Source organism: Sebastes umbrosus, chromosome 4 (genome assembly GCF_015220745.1).
Source record: "Sebastes umbrosus isolate fSebUmb1 chromosome 4, fSebUmb1.pri, whole genome shotgun sequence".
Lineage (NCBI taxonomy): Eukaryota > Metazoa > Chordata > Actinopteri > Perciformes > Sebastidae > Sebastes > Sebastes umbrosus.
The window spans coordinates 36,207,334-36,226,087 of NC_051272.1; the positions used below are offsets into that span (position 1 = coordinate 36,207,334).

The following is an 18,754-nucleotide window of genomic DNA, read 5'->3' on the forward strand; positions in this document are numbered from 1 at the left end:
GCTTATGGCCACTACTCTGCAATGTGCTACCACTGATTACGCCATAGAACCCACCCTCCAGGTTTCCCCCAGGTTGACATTGCTAGCTCTGTCGGCACTGTTGCCATACAGTTTCACTGTCTATGCTGTTAGCACTGTTAGCTGCGAGCCAGCGGCTCAGCCGTTGCCATTTTGAGAGTCCTGTGGAGGCAATTTTTTACTCCGTATTGACCACTTTTAAAGGTATATGCAGGTATATGCAACATTTTCTCAACTAGCATAGAGAGAGAACTAGCAGTGGTCGAGCGAGCTATAGAGTGAATGAAGAGAGGGAGCGGTGCTAGTGAGAACAAGGCATTGAATCATCATATGTATACAGTATATATATATACATATATATACATACATTTAGATGTACACATCACTTTAATGTTCCAGCTGGTAAAGGTGGAGCTCATTTTCATTACTTGATACAGTATACTACTGTGCTGGGTGGCTTATATTATATTGATACAAAAAATAAATAAGCTAAGTAACTAGTAACTAAAGCTTTGAAATATGTATTGTAATACGTATGTAGTGAGGTAAAAAGTACAAGAATTTTCTTTGAGATGTACTGTAGTTGAAGTATAAAGTAGCATAAAATGGAAATACTAAGTAAAGTACCAGAACATCACAATCGTACTTAAGTAAAGTACTTGAGTAAATGTAGGCCTACTTAGTTATATTCCTCCTCTGAAAATCAGGGTTTATGCTATTAAAAATAGGTAACGAATAACTACTGACAACTGAGGGGTAGCAAACATTATTGTGTGTTTATTTGACACATCTCTCACACAGTAGTGTGAGAGTCAGCCCTCAGCTGACTCTCACACTACTAACACTAGATCACTTGCTCTGACCGTCGAATAACGCCACGGGTAGGTTTACATCGGAGTTAGTTGAAAGCCCGGTTCTTCACACACTGTTGCTAAAGGGTGCCTCTGTGCGTCAGTTTCTGATGACCAGGGGGCGCTTTCCAAACGAGTTGGGAGTGAGAACGTCTTGTATTGGCAGAAAGATGTACCTGATTTACTAGCCACCTTCGCCCCGAGCCTTTCCAAGCCAACTAGAGCCGGTCGCGGCGCACCGCCTCGTATGTGGGACTCCCCAGCCTGCCGTGTGTCGCTCACACCCTCCAGCTGGCTGTTAACCAGGGTCTTTTGGCACAGAGAAGTACTCGTATCGGTACTCGGTATCGGCGAATACCCAAATGTAAGTATTTGTACTTGTACACAGTCAGAAAAAAAGTGGTATCGGTGCATCCCCTAGTACTGTCCAGTGTTGTTGTTGATACTGGTGTAAATCCGTATGAGTTCGCTGGATTCCTGTAGGTGTTAGCAGGTGACTGTGCCCACCGTATGTGGCTGTCGCCTCGATGGAGATTAGGGGGTCGGTCATGATGTCCTCTGAGACCTTCACAGTCCCAGAGTCAGACTGCGACCACTCCAGGGACATTCCAGTTGGGACACAGAGATCATTCAGATCCAGCCAATCTGACCAGACCCCAAAACCAGCAGTGGGTGTTGAGTTTCCCACTGGGTTCTGAATCCAAGGAAGTGGGGCTTTGACTCCCTGGGCCAGTGGGACCTCGTGTTTCCGTAGGTCCAGAAACAGGGAGGATTGAGCAAGCTCCCTAACATCCGTATCATCATTATTCACCATCAGGGTTTGAAATTAGCACCCGCCAAATGTGGGTAAATTGTTGGTAGTGGCGGGTGAAATCATCAGGACAGCCGCCACTTTGGCAGGCAGGGAAAACACTAGTGATGGGAATAGAGAACAGGAATACTTGTCCGATTTCTTGGCATCTCATGCCTCCGTGACTATCGACTCTTCTTATTGGTGCTTTCCCAAAGTTACGCTGCACAATGACGTGTACGCACGCTGTATCAAGTTTCAGTTTGTTTAGGACCGGAGCCACGGCGGAGAGAGAAAAAAAGCGCTCAACAGCATGGCCGTACTAAACCTGAGGAGCCTATTTTTCCCTGATAATGCTTCACTGTGAACAACAAATCTGTGTTGAAATCAACAGGATGAGATTTAGTAACATTAGCTGTTAGCAGCCAGTGCGCAGCACCGTCCTGCTTGGATAAATAGCGGAGCTACTAACGTTAACGGCGGTGCCATTGAGTTATTATTATGAGACGTTCATGGTCTGCTCAGCCAAATGACCATTGGGTGAAGGTAAATTATAACGTCATCATGATGCATTCTTGTAAAATTAAGTTTTTGGCGAGAAACTTCAATAAATCCAAAATAAATATTAGAGATAGAATTATGACCTGTTTAACTTCATAAAACATTTTTTTTGAATCAAAGCAAATATTTAAATAATCATAATCATCTGAATTGTGTGTTTTTACGTAAATAACCACTATAGATGACAATAACTAAGTACAGTACATTACTGTGTACATTACCCTCCCTCCACGGTGTAATTGGAACACTGTAATTTACCATGTATATAATGTTTTTTATGTTAAATATATTGAACATTGAATGACATCAGATCTAAAATGTTATTTCTTCATGAAGCGCATGGATTTCAAAAGTGGCAGATAAAACTTCCGAGTGGCAGTCAAAAAAAAAAATACTTGCCTGCCACAGTGGCAGGCAGTGAAAAAAATTTATTTCAGACCCTGTTCACCATATTCAGAACTTGGGAAATCCGCATGCTGGTATAAATCTATCCCGGTACCCATAGCCCTCCCTGCCACTGAGGATGAAAAATAATATCACGGGTGCTGTGTGTGTTGAGCCCAAACCACTTTTGGCGGATATAATAATAATGCTTTGAAACTAATTCAAAGTTCGAAATCACCTGTTGCTGTGCTGGATATGCGATGACTGTACAATTTGCTGTTCTGATTCTCTAACCTTGGCTTTGAGTTGACATGGCACATATATCTGTTCATAAGATAAGATATTCCTTTATTAGTCCCACAATGGGGAAATTTGCAATCATGAATGTGTTTGTGTGTGTTTGGGGGGGTGGGGTGGGGTGGTGTGGTGGTGGACCACTCACCCATCTGTGCATTCCAGATTACTGACATAATCTTAATCCCTCTGCAGATAAGCAAATACTGACCCATATCCCCCGAGTATGCAACGGTTAAAGCGATGTACCGTATTTTGCAGTGTGTTAGACCAGGCTTTAACCTTTAAACCAGCTCTTAAAGCACTGAACAAAAAAACAAACTCGTGCCACTATTGTAATATTATCCAAAAATATAACTGTGATTTTGTTGTTTATGTTCTGTTTGTTTACTTGATAAGATACTGCAGGTTTAAACTATTTATTTTAACAGCTCATAGTGAAGTGAGACAAACAGGATCATCAACGAGGGGAGAAGGAAAATATAAAACATTGAGCCACAACATTTACTCTGCTTTTTCAACTGCTTTTTCAGTTACAGAAACAAAACAGTGGACTGATCTCCCTCCAGATATTAGAGGAATGTTAAAAAGGGTCATGTTGTCTCAGCAGGAATCTCTCTGCCCTGTCAAAGGCTGCTCTTTCCCTCGCCTCTTCCCTCGCCACTTCCTGCTGCTCTGTAGCCGGTCTGTCACTGGCCGGCTCTTCAGCGAGCTACGCCGGCGGGCGATTGTGGAGCTTTTCAACTCCAAAATGGCAGATAATCACAGGTTCTTGTTAATTTATAACGAACATTTGTGTTGTGATATTTAAACAAACTATCCGTCGACAAGGAAATGAAAGCCTCTCGTCTACAGACCGGTCTCTAGAGAGCTCCAGCTCATAGCGGTCTGTGAGAATGACTGACCGGTTGGTGAGGATGTGACCCCGGCAGGCGCTAGCTAGCATTCACGGCAGTTTGTGGAGCTTCTAAACTCTGAAAACCTCTGAGCAAATGTTCGATTCGCCATCTAATATTGTAAAACTGTCAATATTCAAAATCTACACAGTTGATTTCTCGCCTCGAAAATTTTCAGAAGTGTATTTAGTGATGAAATAGCTACGATTTTTAGGTTTTTAGCTGCTGTTGATGTTGTAACGTATCCTGTAGCATTCCAGCGCTTTGCATTGTGGGATACAGTAGGTGATATAGAGATGCATACTGGAGATTTTTACCGAATCAGTAGACTTCAGGGCACTTTTGGCATACTGGAGATTTTGCTTTTGCTCGCATACTACATACTACAAGTATAGCATGCGGTTTCAAATACAGTCATACAGAAAGTGTTCATAATGGGCGCAAAATGACTGTGAGAGGGAGCCCTCAAGAACTTGACGATTTGACAGTGGGACAGCCCTGAACCCTCACGGATTTTGCGACAACGAATCTCAAAGTCTGTGATTGAGTGTGGACATTGTGATTGAGTCTAAGAGATTTAAGGCAACCTTTGTTCCAGTAGCCATTAGCCTGCTGAACTCCATCAAATGAACTTTGTACTGACAGATTCACTCATCATAAGCTATCGTCTGTTTCTGGGGGGATGCTCTTTTTTAAAAAGATCACGTATTGTCTGATATGTATTGTTATGTTTTGTTTTTTATGTTGGCTGTTGACTTATCGTGGCTGCAAGCCTAATTTCTCCCTAGTGGGACAATAAAACTAAACTGAAATGTGCTGCTAGATTAAACACAGTTTACAATAAACAAGGTTCTCTGCTGCTCAAAATATGTTCCTGCTAGTAGAAAGGGAAGAAAATCATTAGTAGAAAATGCTAAAGAGTTGATGACTGATACGGTTCTGCTAATAAATACTGTTAAATTCCCTTTTTTGTTGTTTTGAATTATAGAAATTGAAAATAATAATAAGCACTAAGTTATTGTTGCTTTAGCACTTACCTTCAGAGCAGTGGCAGGACAGATGGCTCCTGATAGCTGCAACAAGTTAGTGCAATTTAAAAGCATCGACACTAATTAGCAACAAATGATGCAGCTAGATTGGATCGATGTTGATTCTGATATTGCCCAACGGAAGAGGCTTTAATGAAGGTAACTTCATTTACTTTATTTACTTCTGAGCAGTTCAGTGAGTCTAGTTCCTTCATTATCCCCTGTCATTAAAGAGAAAGGTCGGCATATTTGTCAGTCAAAATTTGCAGAAGCATTTTGATCAAACCAAATCAAACAGTGTTATTGCCATGCAGAATCCACTGAAACAGGACTGAAAACAAGCGTGCTGTATGGATATCCCATCTGCTACTGTCTGCACACTGCATGGCTCTGACCTGATCTGGCTTTTCTGTCTTTAGGCTCCTGAGATGTGGATGTTTTTAGAATGTTTTGTGTGCAGACAAAACACTTCTACGTACATGTTTGGCTCCATAAGTTGTTCGTGCTCGAGCAGCAATGCTGTTGCCTTATACAGTAGGTGAATTTCTCAGGTTCTCTCCGGGCTTTTAGAGGCAGCCGAGAGGAAAATTTGGAAGAAGACCGTGTCAAGCACGGCGGAACAAACACTTAGAAACCACTCAGCAAACCAAGGCGAACCCCCAAGGTTGTGTCAGAGGGATGAAATGTCGATTTTCATTTACACAAAATATGAATGATGGCCCGAGCTGCCCTTTCTTCAAATAAAGTCAAGAAGCAAAGACACTCTTATAATGATTTATTGCTCTGCCCCTGACTGGGACTCTCAGAGCTAAACCAACACTGGATTACTGTTGCTATACGCGTACGGTACACACACAAATACAAGCACACACAGCTGTACAAATACAATCCCCAGATGCACACACAGACATCCTCATAGAGAAATAAAAATAGTCTCACACACACACACACTGCAATTACTCGCTGGATCTCAAACATGTGTAGTCTGCATAAATAAGCATCCTCCATATACCATCTGTCTTTAGTAATCTAACCACAAATACATCACTCGGTGTGTGTGCGTGTGTGTGTGTGTGTGTGTTTTGACAGACCTAATGTGGTTTACAAGTGGGTAATAAGTGAAGCCCCCCTACACACACACACACACACACACACACAAACCACTCAATTCCTCTTCAGCTCCCAAACATTCTGTCAGTGTATGCCATAAGGTTGTTGTCTAGACTTTGTATAAGACCACATGAATCACCAATAATTGTGCAGCACACAGCTCTATTTGGTTTTCAGCAGCAATTTGTATGGATGCTGGTGTCCAGTAGGCCTTCTTTTAAAGGGACTGTTTGTAACTTCTTACACATATAAATCATTGTGGGTCGGTGTCCCATGTGTGCTCGCGTTTGGCTACGATGTTCAGACTCCAACACAAACTACACAGAAGCACCAAAACCTCTTGGTTGTATCTAGTGAAGCCCGTCTGTTAAACAGTGTTGGCCGCGGTTGGAGGACCCGGGGGAGACCGTAGTTTCGGTCTCCAGGACCGGAGTCTCTGCTGTATTCTGCTCCTCTGCCTGCCTTCACTCACACACCGCGCTCGTTCTCGCTCTTTCGCTCCACTCTCACATGCATGCGTGCACACTCCACACTGCAGAAGAGTTAGTTTAGCTCTGAGAATATCTAGTGAATGTACAGTGGACATTTGTGCAGAAATAAATGCTGCAGCTCCTCCAGACCAACAGAGGTTTCCCGTGTCTTGTGAAGTGACGCTGCTCCGCAGAGAGAAACGTTATTGTCTCCGACCAAAACTCTGGTGTCTCCCCTGTTTCCTCCGGCCTCAGTCGGGAGGCTAAATATCAGTAGTTGGGTTAAAGTTGGGTTGGTAATACTGAGAAATGAACAAGAGTACACTAGATTTTTACCGAGACCAGTGCTGCCAACTCTTTTCCAATGAAAGTAGCAAGCAGCACCAGCTCAAAAGTCCCTAAATCTAGAGAAAAAGTCGTCAAGTCATCAACACTGACAGTCCGTCCCTTCAGACCTCCCTCCAATGTTTGTATGTATGTATGAATGTAAACAACCAACTGCTGTTGCAACTCACAGCTGTCAAGCTAGCAGCTGGTGGAAGACTCTGGTGTTGCGCAGTGAGTGCATGCAGGTAGACAGGAAGGTAGGTAGGTAGGTAGATAGATAGAAAGGTAGCCGTCCAATCATTTTATTCGGGCCGAATGAAATGATCTGACGGGTTTATTACAGTTCTGCGACAGCCACAGAACCACATTTTTTTTTTTTTTGTCAGAGCATTTGATTTATTTATTGCTGTCGGGATGTAATGAAGATTTCAACAAATATAACAAAAAATGTATTTGAACAACACTACCAGCATTACCTTTAAGACTTGACTAGTCAAATTAGTTTGTCACATTGACGCAAAATGATTGCCAAAAAGCAGTCCTGCTCATTACCTCCGCCAAGGCCAAAGGCCATGGGCCAAGGCCAAAGATCTGTTTTTCAAGTCAGGCACCTTGGCGGAGGTCTGCGTTCTCCGAGTGCCATTCTAGTTACCTCCGCCAAGGCCAAAGGCCAAATTTTTTTAAGGATTCCGATCAGCCTGAGTATTAAGACCTCGGGGTATAACACATGCGCAGTGTGACTGATGACGCGTTGATGACGTGTGACCACGCCTCCTTCCGAGAGCAGAGAAATACATGTGTGGATGTGTGTGCGGGAGCTGCTGGCCGTCCGCGGTGAGAAAGAAAAAAGCGGTAGATGACAGGATGAGAGACAACGTAGTTTAACGTTATACAGACATAACAAGGCTGCTGAATGAGAGAGGCATCCGCCGATACGTTACACGGAAACACACCGTGTTAATAACAAGCCGACCACCTCACGGTACCGCCAGCTGTGATCTGTAATCTGTTTTTAAAGTCAGGCACCTTGGCGGAGGTCTGTGCTCTCCGATTCTCCGCCATTCTAGTACCATTTGTAACATTGCCTGTAATGGTCACGGCATGGTATGCATGGATATTTAAAATACAGAAAGACAAACTGACTCCTTTGCAAGACCGCATTTCCCATAAACCCTGTTACCTCTTGTCACAAAGAAAATATTTCTTCTTCTCTTCTTTTACACCTAATTTGTTTTGGAAAGAACAAAAGTATGGAACCTTTTAATCACCATCAGCTATCTCTTCATGAATTATGCTAGTAGCGCCTTTTCTGTCTATTCCTCTAATCCCCATCCCTCTTTCTACCCCTCCCTCTATCCAACTCAGGGGGTTGTGGGTTGCCATCCTCCCAGGCCAGGTTGTTCTCTGCTGGCCTGCTCCTCTTCCTTCAGGCCATCCCTCTCTAGAGAAGGGGCAAAAGAGGTTAATTAGCCATACCTCCAGTACAGATGAGATGAAGTTAAAACCATTCAGGCACTCTGCTGCTGTGGAGAGATTTGCTGAAGAGAGTGAGACACTGAAATGTCTGACATTTTAAAACCTTGATGTTGAATTAGATTTGCACTTGCACATGATTAGAGTACCTGCTTATTTAATGATGTATTTTATTATTTTATGACGTACTGTATGCACTGAGCTGATTATCAAGTCAAAGGCTAAAGAGGACTCCCCACACAGTGAGGCATATGCAATGGAAAGTTGTTTCAAATGCAAAAGTATTTCTCTTCAAAAGACAGATGAAAGAAAGAAAGAAAGAAAGAAAGAAAGAAAGAAAGGCAGACAAATGCTGTGCAAGAAGAAATAAGAGAAGGAGGAAGAGAAGCTTCATGTTGACACTTGAGTTGGCAGTGTGAGAAAGAAAGAAAGAGGCGAGAAGCAAGAGGGAGACCAAAGCCAGTGAGACGCTGCAGGCAGGGTTTGTCTTGAAGTCATTACAGCTGATTGATAGAATGAGAGCTTGTCTGGCAATCCAAGGCAGGGTGTCATGTCACTAAAGGCGAACAGGAGACTGGTGAGGCAGGACGCAGAGGGCTACTCAAACACAGGGGGTGCGTGTCTGCTTATCTTTCTCATTGTCCACTAAGCTGTCCATACATCAGTCAGATGATCCACAGCCATCTTGATGTCACAGTAATGCCGAAGAGCTTGAAGGCTCTGCATAGGTACTGGCCAGCAAAACCTCTGCAGCCAACCTCCATGGGCACATATATAGTACACGCCATCCTCGGCTCCAGCGCCTGGTCTGCATACTTGGTTATCTTTGTCCTGGGGGGCTTCCTCCATCCTGTCCTCCCCCCAGGGGACAGTCAATTCCAGCAAGACCACTTGCCTTTCTGTTTTGTACATCAGGACCATGTTTGGCCTGAGTGTGGTCTCTGCAATGGTGTCTGGAAACTTGGGCTGCCTCATAGGTCAACCATCAGCTGCTAGTCTTGAGCAGAGGCAAGAAGCCCCCCTAGATGATCGTAGGTGCTGCTGCGGCTTCTTCAGTTGCTTGACAAATCCAGTTGGCTTCCTCATTGGCTGCAGTTTTTTTTACTGCTGACTATCCCTCTACAGGAGTGGCTTTACAGCGCTCCCCAACCGCGTCGTGCCTCGGCCCACGTAAAAGGCGCCAGGGGTCTGTGGCATTGTCGGCAACCCACCCGACCCGTCTTGAAACACAAACCAAGGAGTCTAACGCACGCGCCAGTCAGAGGGTGCACACAAAACGCCATGGCACAATGAAAGTGAGGGCCGTCGCGCGTCGGCTGAGGTGGGATCCTGGGCTAGCGCTCCACCTCCCCGACGGTGCGGGTGAGACGGGCCGGTGGAGCGTGACGACCCGAAAGATGGTGACGAGAGGTTAACGTCGCGCTGCTGTAAAGTGGTATCGCTGCCGCTGTATCGGAGCCATTTTGCGAGTACGAGTACACGAGCACAGTATCGGTATCGGTGCATCCCTACTTAGAATACTACCCGGCCCTTCCCATCCTGACGCCACTTCCAACCAGCACATTCAAGGTTCAAGAGTTTTATTTGCCATTTGCACCTAAGTACATTGGAATTCTGAGCAGTTTACTTTATTGTGATGAAGCTGGGATTGGACCTGGTCAGACGCACTCCTGTGCTCTCCACTTCCTCCCAGTTCCGACCTTGATCGATCTGGTGACCCAACAGGTTTGAAACCAGCGGTTTACTCAAGAGTCCAACACAACACTATTCATAGTCCTATTTGAAAGCAGTCACAACAGGGTATAATAGTTCATAAAACAGTCCATAAAAGAATGCAGCATAATGAGGATATAGCCCTAATGTCACTCTGACAAACCTATAACGATAAAATGACGGTGTAGCAGCGGTAGGCAGATGTCTGCTAAGTGATGCTGATGAACTCTTGACAGCCTGAATGCCAGTATCATCCAAAATGTCATATGGACAGATGAGTTAATCTGCTCTGATAGAGTGTTGCGGAGCCACGTTTTCTTCTCTGAGCATGCAGTAGTCACAGCAGGTAAACACCTGCACAGCTGGATCACTTTTTAAGAGTCCCTTTGTATTGCGGATGCAAGTTTGAGGTAAACACTCCAGTTTCACAAACTGTGCAGAGCCTTTCGGGTTTGGTAAGGGTACTCAGCATCCTCAGATGTAGGCGTATAGAGATGTCTTCATCCATGTTGCTGATTTTATAATATCTGACAGCACTTCTTTACACCCTGACTGCACCTGACTGATATTGTCACTTTCTGAAAAGTTCAGACATTTTCAACAAGAAGCGCTCGGAGGGGCCGCACAAAAAAAGTCCTCTGAAAAAATACACTGCATGCAGTGCTTTTTTACTAGTCTCTCCTCATTGGGAACCATTGAAAAAAGACGATGGCACTGCCTTACTGAACATTGGCTCAAAATGCTAATGAAACACATTGACTTCTCTTCCATCCTCCCACTTTACTCTGCATGGCAGCTGGTTTCTCGTTACGTCATGTGAGATTAGTGACCCGTGCCCGAGTACCGTACAGAGCGTTCACACTAATCAAACGAACTGGACTTTGGGGACAAGTGTACTCAGATCCAGGCTCGGGTCCCTGATGTGAAAGCTGTGATGTGAAAGTGAGAAACTATGGAAAAGCAGAAATATATTTAAAATTCCTCATTTACATAAAGACATACATTTTAAAACTGTAAACAAAATGTATCCTTCAAATGAATTCATCAGAAGTAGGTTTAAAGTTGATGCAGAAAAAAACAGAGCACCCGTTTTATGCTCGTGATTCAAAACTCATGGAAATCCTTACATGATAGACTGAGCTCCAAATCAAAACTAGCTTCAAAACTATCCAGTTAGGAGTAATCTTGAAGAACATGAATATTGAATTTCCAGTAAATAGGGTTAATATTATATTATAAGAATGTCGCTTTTTCAATATTTCAATCATTCATTTATTTTTTATTCCATGTTCAACAATGACTAGTTTGTTAGTATCCTAGACGTAATTGAAGTGTAATTGTATATTATGGATCAATTAAATTCATCCTGTAGGAGGTGTGATCATAGGCACAGTTTGAACTTTAAGGTTGGGGGTTCACAAAAAAAAAGAATCTAGAGGGGATATAATGTGTAGAACGCAGAGAGGTCTAATGTATTGGGATGGGGGTAGCCTACTGTACACATTACACCCTCCAGCAGAATGCAACGCAAGTAAGCGTCAGTTACAAAATCAGTTTGATTGCTCAGTTTTTTATTGGAATGTCCTCACTGGCCACGAGCGACGAAGCGCTGCGTAGCGTGGCGTTATGAGCTGAACTTTTGTCAGACAGCATGTTTCTATTTACTCCTGTTGCTCGCGGTGAAAGTGCCGCGAAGGACGAGGAACGGCTGATTAGTTTAGATGAAATGAGGAGTTATCTGTACAATATCTCCTCATTTCACTACAAACACCTAAATAAGGTGGCAGCAGGCTGGAGGGAGATCACTAGGAGATCACCTGAAAGTTTACTGAGGCTACTGTTGGCTGTATTGTATGTAGTTTTCAGTAAATATCGCAGTATAAAACCTGTGCTTTCTGTTTAAGAAACACAAATGTACTAATCACTCCACCCATCTTTTGAGTGGTTACGTCTGACTCTCCGTCCAATGTGGATTTTTGATGCGTTCCGTGACTTTTTCTCTCCCCATGACCTGCCGGTAATCCCCCATAAGAAACTCATGAGCATGCACACTTTGAGTCTCACAAATACACTCACTGAAATCTGTTCTGAGGCTAATTATATCACTGTAACAGGCTACGTAATGTAAAAAACATCCTAAAATGTTTTTAAATTTTTTGATCCCGGGACTCCCAGGTTGAGAACCACTGCTCTAGACCAAACAGACAAAGTCCAGTTGCTTTAAAGGAAGGACTCCACTTGTGTCATTTAAACTAGGAAGGCTCCTCTGCACTCTTAACCCGGATAAGTTGAGTTTACTAGAAATTTGCGTGGAAACCGGATGCATTAAACAAGTTAAGTTTTGGCATAATGTCAAACTAAACAGGTCAAGTTGAATCAACTTAGAACCTTAATTGCACAAGTAGACATAATTAAGCTAACATTAGTAATCTTTACTCAAAAACTTAAGTTATATGAAATTATTATTTTAAGTTAAATAAACATAAACATATGTAACAAATGACAAAAAACTTTTTAGTCATTGCTACTTAAAGTCATTTGTTAATACAACTAATGTATTTTCTTCTAATTTAATTAATTATACTATTGTGATTTTGAGATTTTATTGTTTCAATAAACTGTATTGAAGGGAAGAAATGAAACAATACATTTAAATTTGACAATGTATTTTATTGACAACAAACAAACTTGTTTGAAATATGAACACACAGCATTAACATTATCTGCTATAGCCATGTGAATGACTGGATACATATAGACAGGCATTAAAACTGTATAAAAGCCTCTAAAACTCCAACTTCACTGGATAAAAAGAGTTAACTTTGTTAACTATGTAATGTACAAGGTAACGGGGTGATTTCACAACAATGACCCGCTAGCTGTACATTATCCTGCTTATTACATGGCTACTTACTTAAATCAAAAACACTACAATGTCCGACGACAGAACTCAGCCGTAGCTGCGGTATATTAATCATAGCAACAGTCTGCTATAAAGAAATCGACTATTCAACAAAGCCGTGTAATTAATCAAATGAAGTACATACATACACTTCTACATCCTATACTGTAGAACACAAGTAGGTGGATAAGCTCACTCTGCATCTAAGACCTAAACATCATATACAAGCATGCATACTGTACATATAGTGTTCACATACTCATTATGCTACAGAGCTATCATCCTCATAACAATAGACAAGCAACAGAATGTAAACATTTGTACTCAGACAGATACAGGTAGATAAAAAAAAGGCACAGCTCAAACGTTTTTTATATGGGAGCACCTTATGGATTTTGTGTGTGTATGTATGTGTTTGTGTGTGTGTGTGTGTGTGTGTGTGTGTGTGTGTGTGTGTGTGTGTGTGTGTGTGTGTGTGAGTGCGTGTGTGCGTGCGTGTGCGTGTGTGTGTTTGGCCTCCTTTGAGACCAACATAGCATTTCTTTACATTGCAAGCTGGTTCTTCAAGGTTTGTAACCTTGGTTTTAGTTCACTCTGGCCCAATGTGAGAGGTACCTGTTGGATGAACTGGAATGTGAACTTCATAGACTTGGGGTAGTTGAGATGCAGTGCATATGAAAGTCCAAACAGAAGGCACATCGCTTTAGGTAGGTCTTTAATTTTGTCCATCACAACTTCTCCCTCAATGATGACCTTCAAAGAGGCTGGACTGAGATGCAGGAAAGATGCAACCGCAGCACCTTCAGGCTCAACCTGGAGGATTCCAATCTCGATGTGGCGGAATGAGTCATCATCATCATCCTTCATAAACGATACAAACATAAGAGCACAATCATGACATTTCTCATTTAATAGCCATCAGTAATGTTAAGCAATGTAGCTTAGTCAAAGGAGAGTCAGACACATGAGGTGTGAATTGGTTATGACTGCTGGAGTAGATTACACAAACACACAAATCACCCAACTCTGGTCCTTTTAGATACATATAAGAACGTAAGAGGTTACTTACAAAAGCTGCTCTGTAGAAGTCTGTGGGGTTTTCACCAAGGACAATGGGAAGCCTTCTGACACCATTGTCCGAACAGCAGTTGGCTCTGTAGTCTTTTGGGGTGTAAAATGACAACACGTTACATAGCTAGAATGACAAGAAATGAATGGTTATAAGAAAGTAGAGATGCCCTGCCGATTCCGATTTTCTTTTTAAGAACTATAATTGACAGCATTTTTTTCACCACCGCCCCGAAACCATCCAGCAAAATAATTTCAACTGCCCCAAAGTCAGTGTACACCATCAGAAATTCTAAATGTCTTCCTTTTCCTTTGTTATTGTCATCTATAGTGGTTATTTGCATAAAAATACACGATTCAAATGATTAGGAAATACATAAATATTTGCTTTGATTAAAAATGATTCTTGGCATTAGTTTTAATTCTATATTATAAGCTGCTTAGAGAAGTTAAACAGGTCATATTTCTTTCTCTATTATCTATTTTATATTGCTGTGAAAACATCTCCTTCAAACAACTAGATTTATTCAAGTTTCTCTCCAAAAACTACATTTTACAAGATTACATTTGGACACGTGTTATAAATGTAATCTTGTAATAAAATAGATAATAGAATAGATAATAGAGGGGGTATTATGACCCGTTTAACTAACACTGTCCTAGCTGGATGCGACGCAATATAGAACGTGTGTTTTCTGTTTAAAAAGTTGGTTACAAATGTAGATAGCAAGTACTATTAACCCATCTTTGAAGTTGTGACAGTCGATAGTCGGGTGCTAGCATCCAGTTAGGACACGGAGTAACAAAAACCAGTATGCAAAAGGTAATAAAGGAGTGTATGTTGAAGTACATGGAATTTACTTTTGTTTTTGGTATTGACTACTAAATTTCTGGTATCGGGACATCCCTAACTGCACAACTAATACAGTAGCACTTTCTGTGACATGTTGTCATTACATAAGCTGTGAAAACAATGCATAATGTGTATGAACCAACCTTGGTCTGTTGTAAAGGCTGTGTCAACTGCTGCCCAATGTTCCCGCTCTTGGATCTGAATATTTCGATAAGACGAAGTCTGTGCCGATTGATGCTTTCATAGAATTCCTGCTTGAGGTTCTTGCCCACAATCCTGTTGAACTCCATGACCACCTGAAAAATACAGAGAATGAGCCAGTATTACATTTCAAGAAAAATAATGCTGTGGCTGGAGGCGACAGCGTGAGACGAGAAAACATTTCTTCAGATGAACCTGTAATGACAGAATATAAGAACACTTTTAGCTCAATGTTAGCTCAATGTTTAACTAATAACCAACTTAACTAGCTAATTATCTCGTCCTTTGAAAGTCAGCTAAGTTACTGCTATAAATGCAAAAACAATCACTCATGATGTAATGCTAATACTAATGCTAACAGCTAACACCAGTTGAATCAGTAACTTTACATTACAGCTAGCGTTAGCCACATGCTAACAGTGTTACAGCTCTGCTACATCGACGGCTCGACATTACCTATCGGCCGAACGTCGGTCGCCCTAGCTAACATTTAGCGGTGTGGGACACACCGGTGGTGAAGTTACAAGTTAAACGTTAACGTTATCAACTGTGAACCGACAGAAAACGGCACGTTAACACTAAGCTAACTTTAGCTAACTGTAGCTAACCTGTGGTCACCGCAGCGGTCTTTTTGAAACGTTAATTAATCTCCCCTGAAAAATATTAGACACACTCACCTTTCCACCACGGTGCTTCCAAAAACAGACCCACAGCTCTCTCAGAGTACCCGGTCAGACAGCAGAGAGGACGGACTCTCTCCTCGATGTTAACGGTCCTCTTCTCTGACGGAGCTCTGTAATCAGCTCACCTTCAATCTGAAATAGGCCCCTCCCCTTCCTACAGAAACACAACATACTAAGTTATCTCTGCTTAACATGACTACACTGCAAACTTCAGCTGATTAGTGCAAACAACTGATTTGATTTAGTAATGACACGGTTTCTTATAAAACATAAAAGAATAAGTAATGACCACTTAAAAGTTTAATTTAAATAAAAATCCGGGTTTACAGTGTGCTTTAAGAAGACAAGGAGAGTACTCCTTTTTAAACATTATTACACTATGTGCTGAATTTATTACATTATTCAACCTGATAATATAATAATGTTCTCATAATATAATAACTTATTACATTTTGCACAAATCTGTAGTTTTATTATATTATGTGCTTTGATTACATTTAAATTATTACATTATGCTCAGTTATTACATTTTGAGTTTGTACAAGGCATCCTGTTGTAGTAGTTCCATTAAAGTGTCAGTAGGCAGTATATTTTTGGCATCATTGGGAAAACATTCCATAATAACCTTTCAGCATATTGTAATTCAAGTGTTCTGAGAGAAAACTAGACGTCTGTCATTGTCATGTCATTGAGAGAGCGTTCCTATTGGCTGTGCGCCGGTCATGTGACCGGAACTTGGCGTTCCTTTACCAGATTTCACAATGGTGGCAGCGTCACAAATTTTCTCATTTTTACAGCTAAACCGTGCACTACAAGATGATTCTGAAAACATTTGAGGAGAGAAATAGGCATTAATGTAACATAATATTGATTCAAATTTGATCAGAGCTGCCTAGTTTGACCGTTTGGTCGGAGTTCACGAGTGATTGACAGCCAGCTCTCATAGACGGCAGCTGGACAGCAGACCTCAGATCAGCTCTTACTGCTTGTTTTCACCGGACACCGGAGGACACAGAGGCACATGATTTTTTTCAGGTTACCTGTTTCATGTACTACTGTCACCATATAGCGACTGTTTTATAAAAATAACTTTTTTTAATCAGATTTGCTCCAATCTCGCCTACTGATGCTTTAAAGATTTGTTCCTTGGTTTTCCTTGAGCATGTTTTCACCAGTTTCAGCTCATATAAATGTGAAAACCTTTCAGAGTTGACAGATTGGTGAGAGCTGGAGGCTTTATGGGTCAGGGGGGATTACATCTGCACTCTGTTCTCTGCTCTTTCCTCGCTGATTCATTCTCCTCACTGCCCTCTTTCACTGTCTACTCATCCCTTCATCCCTTATTCAGTTATGTTTTTCTCATCTCATCTCTTTCATTGCTTCCCTTCCTTTTTCTTTCCTTTGGTTTCCTTACCTCTCTCTCTCTCCCTGCGTCTCCAGCCTGGTATCCTCCCCCCCTCCCCCCTCTTGCAGTTTTGGTGTGCTGCCATGTTTATGCCACCGGTAGGTCACGGCTGACAGATGGCTGGAGGGGCCGAGGGCCGAGGCTATAAGACACCGGGCAGAATGAGACGGGACGGGACCCAATACATTATCAGGACTCAAGGCCATGTCTCATTTTTAACCTTTATTTTTTCGGAAAAACACTCTCTACATTCGAACAAAAACCCTGAGCTTCCTTCTAGAAGTGCCATGACATTTTGAATTCCTTCATGCTCTTTCTCCTCAGCAGGGCACTTGTCACATTTTGGGAAGGTGAAGTACCATTAGTGGAGCTTGTTTTGTCCCCCCCCCCCAACCACGGTCTGACAAGTGCCTGCTGAGGAAACGGACCCTAATTCAAAATGTCACCACATCCTATGAAGCAAAATTGTCGCTGTGACGCGTGCTCAATTCTTAGTGCTCCCTTAGACTAAATATAATCCTTGTTATGGCAAGATTCACTTCATAGTGCCTCTGTCAACAGAACAATAAGAATTTCACAAAGAGGAGTTATTTTTTTCAATTTCCTGGGGATGTGCCCACTTGGTAAAACTCCTCAGTAAATGGATTGACTTGCATTTATATAGCGCTTTTTTAGTCTTCCGACCACTCAAAGCGCTTTCCACTACATGTCAGCAATGCCAATTAACATGTCCATCAGGATCTGATCTAAATACTCATTCACACACCTTCAGGAGCAGTTTGGGGTTCCGTATCTTCCTCAAGGACACTCCAACATGCGACCGGAGGAGCCGGGGATCGAACTGCCGATCAATTGGTGGGCGACCCGCTCTACCCTCTGAGCTGCCCCCAGTCGATCCAATACATTTAGATTAGGTGGCTGGTAAATAGGGATGCACCGATACCGACACCAGTATCGGGTATCGGATCCGATACTGTGCTCATGTACTCGTACTCGCAAAACGGCTCCGATACAACGGCACCGATACCACTTTACAGCAGCGCGACGTTAACCTCTCGTCACCATCTTTCGGGTTCTCACGCTCCACCTACCCAACGGTGCAGGCAAGACGGGACAGTGGTGTGCCCGACCCCGCTGGGCCAGGATCCCACCTCAGCCGGCGCGGTCAGCCCTCACTTTCATTGCGCCACAGGGTTTTGCTTGCACCCTCTGACTCGCGCGTGCGTTAGACTCCTTGGTCCGTGTTTCAAGACGGGTCGGGTGGGTTGCAGACATCGCCACAGACCCCTGGCACCTTTTACACCTTCCTGGTCGACAGTCGCACCGGGAGCAAGGAGCCCTGTCACGGTGCGGCGAGGTCCGGGCGGGGAGCGCTATAAAGCTGCGGCCGCGAGCCACCATTGCCCCGATCCTTTCCAAGCCGTCCTAGAACCGGTCGCCGCGTATGTGGGACTCCCCAGCCTGCCGTGTGTCGCTCACAGCCTCCAGCTGGATGTTAACGAGGGTCTTTTGGCACAGAGAAGTACTCGTATCGGCACTCTGTATCGGCGAGTACCCAAATGTAAGTACTTGTACTCAAAGTCGGTCTGAAAATAAGTGGTATCGGTGCATCCCTAGTGGTAAATATTGCTCCCTGTTAGATGGTCTTTAAGAGTAGGAAAATAGTAGCACAGCCGCATGTCACCATTTATTAAGAGCCTATACATCATTCTTTGGCATTTATAATA

At 42.8% G+C, this 18,754-nt stretch overlaps 1 protein-coding gene and 1 long non-coding RNA gene across 3 annotated transcripts in view; one reads left to right on the forward strand and one right to left on the reverse strand.

Moving 5' to 3' along the window:
• Positions 1 to 18,754, forward strand: part of LOC119487029 (polypeptide N-acetylgalactosaminyltransferase 18-like) — a 184,265-nt gene that overhangs the window by 43,053 nt on the left and 122,458 nt on the right. The window lies entirely within an intron of this gene.
• On the reverse strand, positions 6,082 to 15,781 carry LOC119487059. Of its 2 annotated transcripts, none has more exons than XR_005206629.1 (7): positions 15,617 to 15,781; positions 14,882 to 15,034; positions 13,887 to 13,978; positions 13,346 to 13,678; positions 10,588 to 10,593; positions 6,914 to 6,919; positions 6,082 to 6,092 (listed from the first exon to the last, which is right to left on the reverse strand). It is a non-coding gene; the product is annotated as an uncharacterized LOC119487059 (long non-coding RNA). The 2 variants fall into 2 exon arrangements; XR_005206630.1 differs by lacking the exon at positions 15,617 to 15,781 and adding an exon at positions 15,396 to 15,540.